The sequence below is a fragment of the Populus euphratica genome, unplaced genomic scaffold (assembly GCF_000495115.2).
Source record: "Populus euphratica unplaced genomic scaffold, PopEup_1.0 scaffold37.1, whole genome shotgun sequence".
NCBI lineage: Eukaryota > Viridiplantae > Streptophyta > Magnoliopsida > Malpighiales > Salicaceae > Populus > Populus euphratica.
This window is the reverse complement of record NW_011499909.1, coordinates 38,060-46,617: the sequence shown is the minus strand read 5'-3', so window position 1 is coordinate 46,617 and position 8,558 is coordinate 38,060.

Below are 8,558 nucleotides of genomic sequence, written 5' to 3'. Positions count from 1 at the left end.
ATTTGGTAACTCCTTGGATTTGAGAAATTTGGGTGAGGAGTGGGTGAAAAGAAAACATTTTGTTGACATGGAAGAATCTCCTCCAGAGGAACAAGATTGGATGGAAAATTATAGTGGTAGTGAAGAGATAAGGTTTAAGACGGGGAGGGGGCGGAACGCAGACCCTTCCATCCCCCACCTTACCCGTTGATGGATTCGTGGGGTCGAATGGCGTTGAATTTAATCCTGTGTACTGTAATTAAGTAAATCAAGATTTCTCTCGAATTCTTTTTGGCAAGTTCGTAATTCTAAACAACGAATCCTAAATCTGGGTTTAGCGTTGTACGGAGAGGGTGTTTGACGTTGGGTTCAGCCATATTTTTTTAAAATTTTGTTTTTACTGTTTGACGTTGGGTTCAGCCATATTTTTTAAAAATTTTGTTTTTGTTTTTATTTTAGTTTTTAATTATTTTGATGTTATGATATAAAAAATAAATTTTAACAAATAAAAAAATATTATTTTAAAAAATATACACGATATGACTCATCTTGGAGAGAATTTCTATCCTCTTTCCTCGTTTGTTAGAAATGAAAAAAAAGCGCTTTAACACTCAAGAAACTCCTTAGAGTGGTTAAATAAAAAAATATAAAATATAAAAGATATTTTTGATATATACACAGTTAAAATTAGAAATATCCTAATAATTGATTTAAATTTTGGAGGTTTGAAAAAAAAAAAAGTGTCCAGTTTTCTCACTTCCCAAGTTCCAGCAAACAATTATATTCTCCGGACTATATTTAACATGATAAGTACCGTATCACCGTGATTACACCGACAACTCATATCATTTACCTTTTGAGTAAAAATAACTACTTTAAAAACCTTTAAAATAAAAAAAAATGAATTTTCTTTTTTAGTTTTTACATTATCAATACCATTTGTTGATGTATAATAATTCTACAAACAATCATTCACTATCGATTTAACAAATTTATTAAGAAAAGTTTTTATTGGTATTTATATGTTAAATCTAAAAAAAAAATAACAAAAATTCAGATATTTTTTTAAATATAAAACATCCTATTTCATCTATGTTGCATAATATAGTTTTTTTTTTAATGTTTTATTGCTTTTCACTTAAAAATATGTCAGAATAATATTTTTTTATTTTTTTAAAATTTATTTTTAACATCAACACAACAAAATGATCTAAAAACACTAAAAAATATTAATTTAAAATAAAAAAAAATTATTTTTTTTAAAATTTTTTTAAACATTTTTAAAATATAAAAACAAATATACACATAGTTATAAACACTACACAGGTGTCCTTCTCACGGATTGCGTCAAGCTAGTAATCCTTCCACTTCCAAATTTATCAGTATATATCAGTATGCAATCATAAAAGTTGAGCATATCATTGCTTGAGAATATTGTTTTACTCTTGATTAGGAAAATAAGGCATAGTGTTCTACACAAACACGCACATACCAGTACTGATTGTTCGCTATTGCAAATTAGAGTGAGCGAGAAAGGAAAAGAAAAAAGGATAAATAAAAAGTAATTAACGTGCAACACTAATCTTTGCCCAAGCATTTTTTAATAGATTTCAAGTACAATATTAACTCTAGTGGCATCGATAGAACAACTCTCTGAAATATATGAATGGTATATTTGCAATTTTTGGGTGTGTATATCTTAATAACAATAATTTTCACCATCAGATGACATCCTTCCACCTCCATTTCATGTTACTGACGTTTGATAGTTCTTTCTTCAGACTCCAAATCCCTTTATATCAAGGGGAAAAGTCAAAATCAAAAGCTTAAACTAAAGAAATTAGAGTTTAACTCCTGCTGTGTAATGGCAAAACATGCTGATGTTTAATCGGTATAGTAAGAGAGTTTACCATTAAACTAATCGAGGGATTGCTAAGAAATTTCTTGTTTTCCTAACAAACCTTTTAAGTACATGCATAGTCGGTGCCAAACCCTAACTAAAGTTCACGAGAGTTCTGCAAATCATATGCAAAACATGTAATTAATCCCAATCCCTTAAATTAGTTGAACCTGGCCCATTCATGTCAAGGAAACGACAGTGAGACAGGGCATTGGCTACCCTCCAAATTTGCAACTTATGTCTGATGACTCATAGTTCCATTTATATTCGGTTGATGACTAATTAATAATCAAATCTATGATTATAATATCCTATGACTTGTGAAAAAAGATTCTAACAGCTAGCTGATACCACCAATTTCACTGTACATATCTAAGCTAAAGTTCCTTTGTAAGAATGTAATAAGAAAGAAAAGACAAATTATTTCTTGTCTTTTAGCAGTTTTGGAAATGAAAGTTGGACTCTTATGAACCAGCTGGGTTGAATATATTAATTAAGTGATTAAATCATTAGACTGAAACTTAATGCTCGGATTTTCCTACTCAACTCCTTTCCGGTTCTTTTTTTCCCCTTTTCTATCTATTATTACAGGAAAGGTTCATTAATTCAGTCAATATACGATGTAATAAGTACCTAATTTTGGACTTGTATGTTTGGTTACAAAGTATTAGTTAATAATTAATACAGCAAAAATCATGTTTTTATCGCTAAGGCATAAAATACTTGGTGTGTATTTGTAGTGCATTATATTTTTTAAAAAATATTTTTTGTTTGAAAATGCAATAAAATATTTTTATTAATTTTTTTTAATATCAATATATCAAAATTATTAAAAAATATTAATTAACCAAACACATTCCAACACAATTTCAAGCGTAATATATACCAAACATTAATTTAAAAGTAATAGGGAGTCAAGTCTTTCTTTAAAGTGAAAAAAGAAAAAGAAAAAGAAAAAGAAAAAGGCTTAATCTTCCTCTCTCCCTTAAATTCATTGAAGTAAGAAGTCATCCTCCTTTAATTAACTATTCTAGAAGCTTAAAATTTGTAGAACGCTTCAGCAATTTGCATTTATGTAAGAAGTCACAGCGACAAAAAATTGTGCTATGAGAAAGGCTAGCTCCCAGAGACAAATGGCGCATGTGATAAAAAAAACAAAATATTTAATTAGGAGTTGATATGGCAAGCTCTAGGTAGCGTAAAATTCTGTTGTTCTCATTCCTTCCTAATTAAATCGGCTTGAATGAATGGGGATTTGTGAGAATTTAGCGTAACGAACCATAAATGGGGTCAAGCAGAGGGAACTAATTAAGGCTGTTGTTGCTTAACGTATTAATTTGGAACTCTAATTAATTAACTCTAATTGTTTTTAATTTAATTAAGTTTGGTGCCCTTTCCCTCCTGGGGTATTTTGTAGAATCCTAGTGAGCGTGCGCACTTGCTGGCCCAATTGATTGAGTGATTTTGAAGACAACTCACATTCTCTGTCAAGTTATTATTTTTTTTTTTAAAAAAAAACAACTCTTTTCACTATGTATAACTCCCTTAATTAGTGCCTAAATGATTAAAAGTATGGCTTTTTTTTTTTTTGTTTTCAGAATTCAGTTAAGCAGAAGTGCCTATTCACCACAGCCCCTTTCCCAACCTTTGCACAGGAGTCATATCTCCATCAAAGGCAAGCAGAATCTGTATATATGATATGCTAGAAGCTAGCATCTAATGCCGAGCAAGTACAAGCTAGGATACAATAGAAACTTTCCAATAATGTCAGCGTATCAAGGAGTCATAACAAATCCCTAATACAAACAGTAAATGTTACTCCTAGCAAGAAAATAAAAAAAGAAAAAGAAGAAGAATACACCGTGTAGAGTTATTAATCAATATGGTATGTAAAAGTAACGTAATTGTCGAATGAGCTGAAAGTGTAATTAGGCAGATCTTTAGTCCTTCAAGATAGCCTAGGTTGCCCTTTGGAGCTCCTTAATAAAATCTCTTCTCATCAGGCTTACGGAAAAAAAAAAAATTACAGATCTGTTTATTTTCTTTTCTATTTATTAATATCTCTGATTTTTGTGCCCATGTGTAACTGGCCTTGAGGTCCCTCTATGTGTTTCACCAGGAACTAATTTTTCTATGCATAGATAGCTAGGAGGACGTAACAACCGAGCTGGGGAGCATTGTGATGATTATTTAAGAACACTGCAAGTTAATCACAAGATACGTAGACGTAACTTGAGGGTCGTTCAAGTGTTTCAAGCTTGAAAGTTGACAAAACCAAAAACCAAGGTGAATTAGCATGATTAATTTGCTTATTGCCTGGCAGTCATGATTCATGAAATGCCCTTTACTTGCGTGGTAAGTGAAGTAAGTTTCCGAGAATATTCAATCAAGAGAGGGTAGTACTTTTACTCTATATATCTTTATCTTTGAAAATAAAGTTCTGCTTTTTATTACTGGGATGCGTATGAATTTGAAAATAGGGTTGAAACAATATTTTTTTAAAGTTTATTTTTTATTTAAAATTATTTTTTAAATATTTTTATATCATTTTAATGTTTTAATATCAAAAATAAAAAAATATTATTATTATTTTAAACTACAATCATTACCATAATCTTATACACCCCATTATATAAAACAAAAGTCATTTATTTTAGTTGATGCACTGTGGTAATTTTTAAAGGAAAGTTCAAGAAAAAAAAAATAATTTCACTTAACAATTTTAAAATTCTGGCATTCTGGATGCTTGTAATTTTTTCTGCCGTGGCTAGCTGCGTATCATGTATTTATTTGAACTACTAAATCTATAATAGTCAAGTGACTTTAATTATTAATTGCTTATGACACTAAAAACGAATAATTGATGAATTTTGACGACAAAGTATACATAGTAGCAAAATAATAATCGGTTTTCTAATTTAAACAATAAAGAAACTTTTATTTTTATGTGCCTTATATTTTTTTGAAAGGTACTGGCACACACATCGGCACCCTTTCAGGTAATTGTTATGTGCCTTATATTTCTAAAGAAACTATTTAAACAATAAAGAAACTTTAATTATATTTTTATGTGCCTTATATTTCTAATTTAAAAATAATAATTATTTTGATCGATCAGGTAATTGTTTGAAAGGTACTGGCACGCACATCGGCACCCTTTCATTTGGGAAAATGAATTTATTAGAGCGTTTAATTAGATTATGTAATTCAATTTGATCGTGGCTAAGATATTGACAGTTTCTGAACACGTTCTTTTTCATCTCATCGTCATAAAAATGAAAACTAAAACGACATGGAAGAGAAGCCTGTTTGTAAATATAGTTGGAGTTGTTTTTAAAAATATTTTTTATTTAAAAATATATTAAAATAATTTTTTATTTTTAAAATTTTATTTTTAATACCAGGATATTAAAAAAATTTAAAAATATAAAAAAATATTAATTTAAAATGAAAAAATTTAAAATTTTCAAAAACACTTTAAAAAAACAAAAACAAACAAATTTATCTGGCTTGCTTGAAAAATATTTATTACAAATACAGTCTAATAAATCATTTCATGTGAAGACAAGTGTGTGAAATCCCACACCCTGAATTCGAGTAAATTTTCTGGAGCTTGTGCTTCTCTTTTTCCCCTTCCAGTACTTGCGTCCAGGAATCGGGCTTTAAAATTATGAACTTATGAAATTATTGATATCATTATATAAATACTCTTAACTCCATTATTTTTAATTACAGATACAATGCAAGGTTGCGTACGTAGCATGCCAGGCGACAGCTGAATTTAGTTCCTAATTTTAAACCCCCCCTCCGATGTAACTGGTTCTAGAAGTGCATATTTGGCACTTAAATCTAGCCAGCCTCGGCTTAATTTTCCTTAAAAAATACTTTGTATATAATTTTTATTTAAATGATGCTGCTGTCTCACAGATCAACGACGTCAATAGCAAAAGGGACAGGTGCTCTGAGGCCTAAAAGCGATAATAACAAATACAAAACATTATAAATAAAATAAGAAGAATAACCTCAAGCATTTGTCAAATTGCATAAGCAAAGTTGAGAAATCATTATCCACGAAATAAAAGTGCAATTAAGAAATTGCCTTCACGGCTCGTATTGTTCCTTGCATATCCATGTATCTTGACGGAAACTACTTGAACGTCATTGCTGCGAGCTCCGTTTAATCTAACACAACATTGCTTTGTTTTCTTGGTTGACATTGAATTAATAAACCCAAGAGAATTCCTCGTCTGATAGAGGCATCTTATAATTAAATGCTTAAAATATGATACTAATTTATTTTGACCGTGACCGAACATAAATCACAATGATGACAACATATGGCCGTCCAAAACACCGGCATGCTTATGTTCTTGCTCTGAAAATGAAAGGGTTTGGATTAGATGGTTTAGCAAGCCATTGTTGCATCACTGGACGTATTAAAAAGAAACAAAAACCTTTCGTCTGATAGAGGCATCTTATAATTAAATGCTTAAAATATGATACTAATTTATTTTGACCGTGACCGAACATAAATCACAATGATGACAACATATGGCCGTCCAAAACACCGGCATGCTTATGTTCTTGCTCTGAAAATGAAAGGGTTTGGATTAGATGGTTTAGCAAGCCATTGTTGCATCACTGGACGTATTAAAAAGAAACAAAAACCATGATGTTTGGTCGGTATCTAACCTATAACCCCACTCTTTTCATGGAATATTTTCTTTTTAACTTTTACACAACATATTCTCTGTTCTATATGAAATCTCACCCTCTTCCGAGTAAAGAGATGGTTAATAGCAAACATAGAGTTGAAAATTCGTTTAAAACATGGTTACTAGTATATTTAAGACCGAATTAAATGTTGGATCCACTTAATTTTTTTTGTTAATATTTTGTTGAAAATTGTTTTTAAATACAAATATTTTAACATATAATATTAACATGTCTAAGAATTCCTTGCTAATATAATTTCAAACCCATAACCTCAATCCCTCTTATAAGATGTTTTTTTTCTAGTTTATACAATAATGATTTGAGAATAAAATTTTACTCGTGAGATATTAAAGGTTTATTTGAAATTGTATTGAGATTCAAAGTAATTTTTTTTTAATATATAAAAATAATATTTTTATTAGATATTGTGAGTTTGATTTTCTAAGTTTATAAAACCTTATTAATAATATGACCTCTTAAGAAGGTATTACTAGAGACTCGAGAGACTGATTGCATAAAAACTATTTGCATCATGTGACAGATAATTAAGTTTTAAGTACAAAAATATGAATCATTGACAGCAAATATTTTTTTTAATTCCTTTTATCTGTTTTCTTAAGTTTATAAACAAGTACATAATTTTTATTAGTCTAATTATTAATTGCAATAGCTTGTCAACTACACACACACACACACTTTGATTATTTCGTTGTTATATGAATATGCAAGCTGCTTGTACCATTTTCTTATTTTTTTTTCATGCAATTTATCTTTGATCACATCAAATTTAACTACTCATTAAGTAATTTATCCTAGACGTAAATCGTGACCGAAGTATCATATAAAATTATTAGATTTCTGGGTACATATGTAAAGAGTTAGATCTCATGCGTTCCTTAATTCCGCTCACCTATTTCAAATTTAATTCTGCTCACCTATTTCAAATTTTGAACCTATTAAAGAGGCCCTAGCTTTTTTCTAGAATGGGCCAAATACAAATACTCTTTAATTTTCATAGATTTTTGATCGGTTAGACATTTTGACGTGGTGATTGAGGAGTTAAATCGAAAATGTTTCAGAAGCAAGCTAAGTGAAGCTCCAATCCTCCACCAGTAAGTTCCTTTGGCAGCAATGCACGGCCAATCCCCTTGTTTGAAACTTAGAAAGCACCCCATTGTTTAAATTTGACATGGCCAAGAAGGAAGTTCTAAGTTTCAACGATTGGAGACTCGTAATGAGGCACAATTGCTTCCTCGTTAAATGAATTATTAATAAATCGAAAGCTCCACTATGCTAATTAAGCACCGATGCCTGAACTTTTATGTTAAAGTAATTACCATATGATACAATCCCCGATATATAATGCCCATATAAGCTGTATTAAGGGATATTACTTGGATGGTTTTAGGTGAGGCATACATAACTCAAAGTCATTACATTAGTCTTGTTAATTAGGGCTCTATATATGATAAGCACATAATTCCATTCGATATGGGCTACTATGTTGTATCTAACCTGAAGTTTGTCGTCATTATTGTTATTGAAATATAAAGGTTAAGTTATAATATTATTAGCTTTTTAATCGTGACATCCGCTTAATTTCAATATGTCCTTGTTACAATTAAGATTTAAATGTTTTATTTTATGTTTATTAATATTCATTGGAACTTTTAGTCATTATTAGGTCTGGCCATGTTGATCTTTAGGAATTTGGTTACTTGATTTCGTGGCTAAATAAATGTCTCATGTATGATACTATTTTATACTATTTATGATTAGTGGTAGGATGAAGTGTTCTAATATAAAGCCTATTTATAGGCCTTTTTCTTTATCAATAATAGACATAACTTTACCATTAATATAGTTATTTTTTTGTTTTTTGTTTTTTTTCTTAATAGTGTATTACGGTATGAGAAAAAGCAAGGTTAAAAGAGTTTTTAAACAGTGACAGTCTCTACATAAT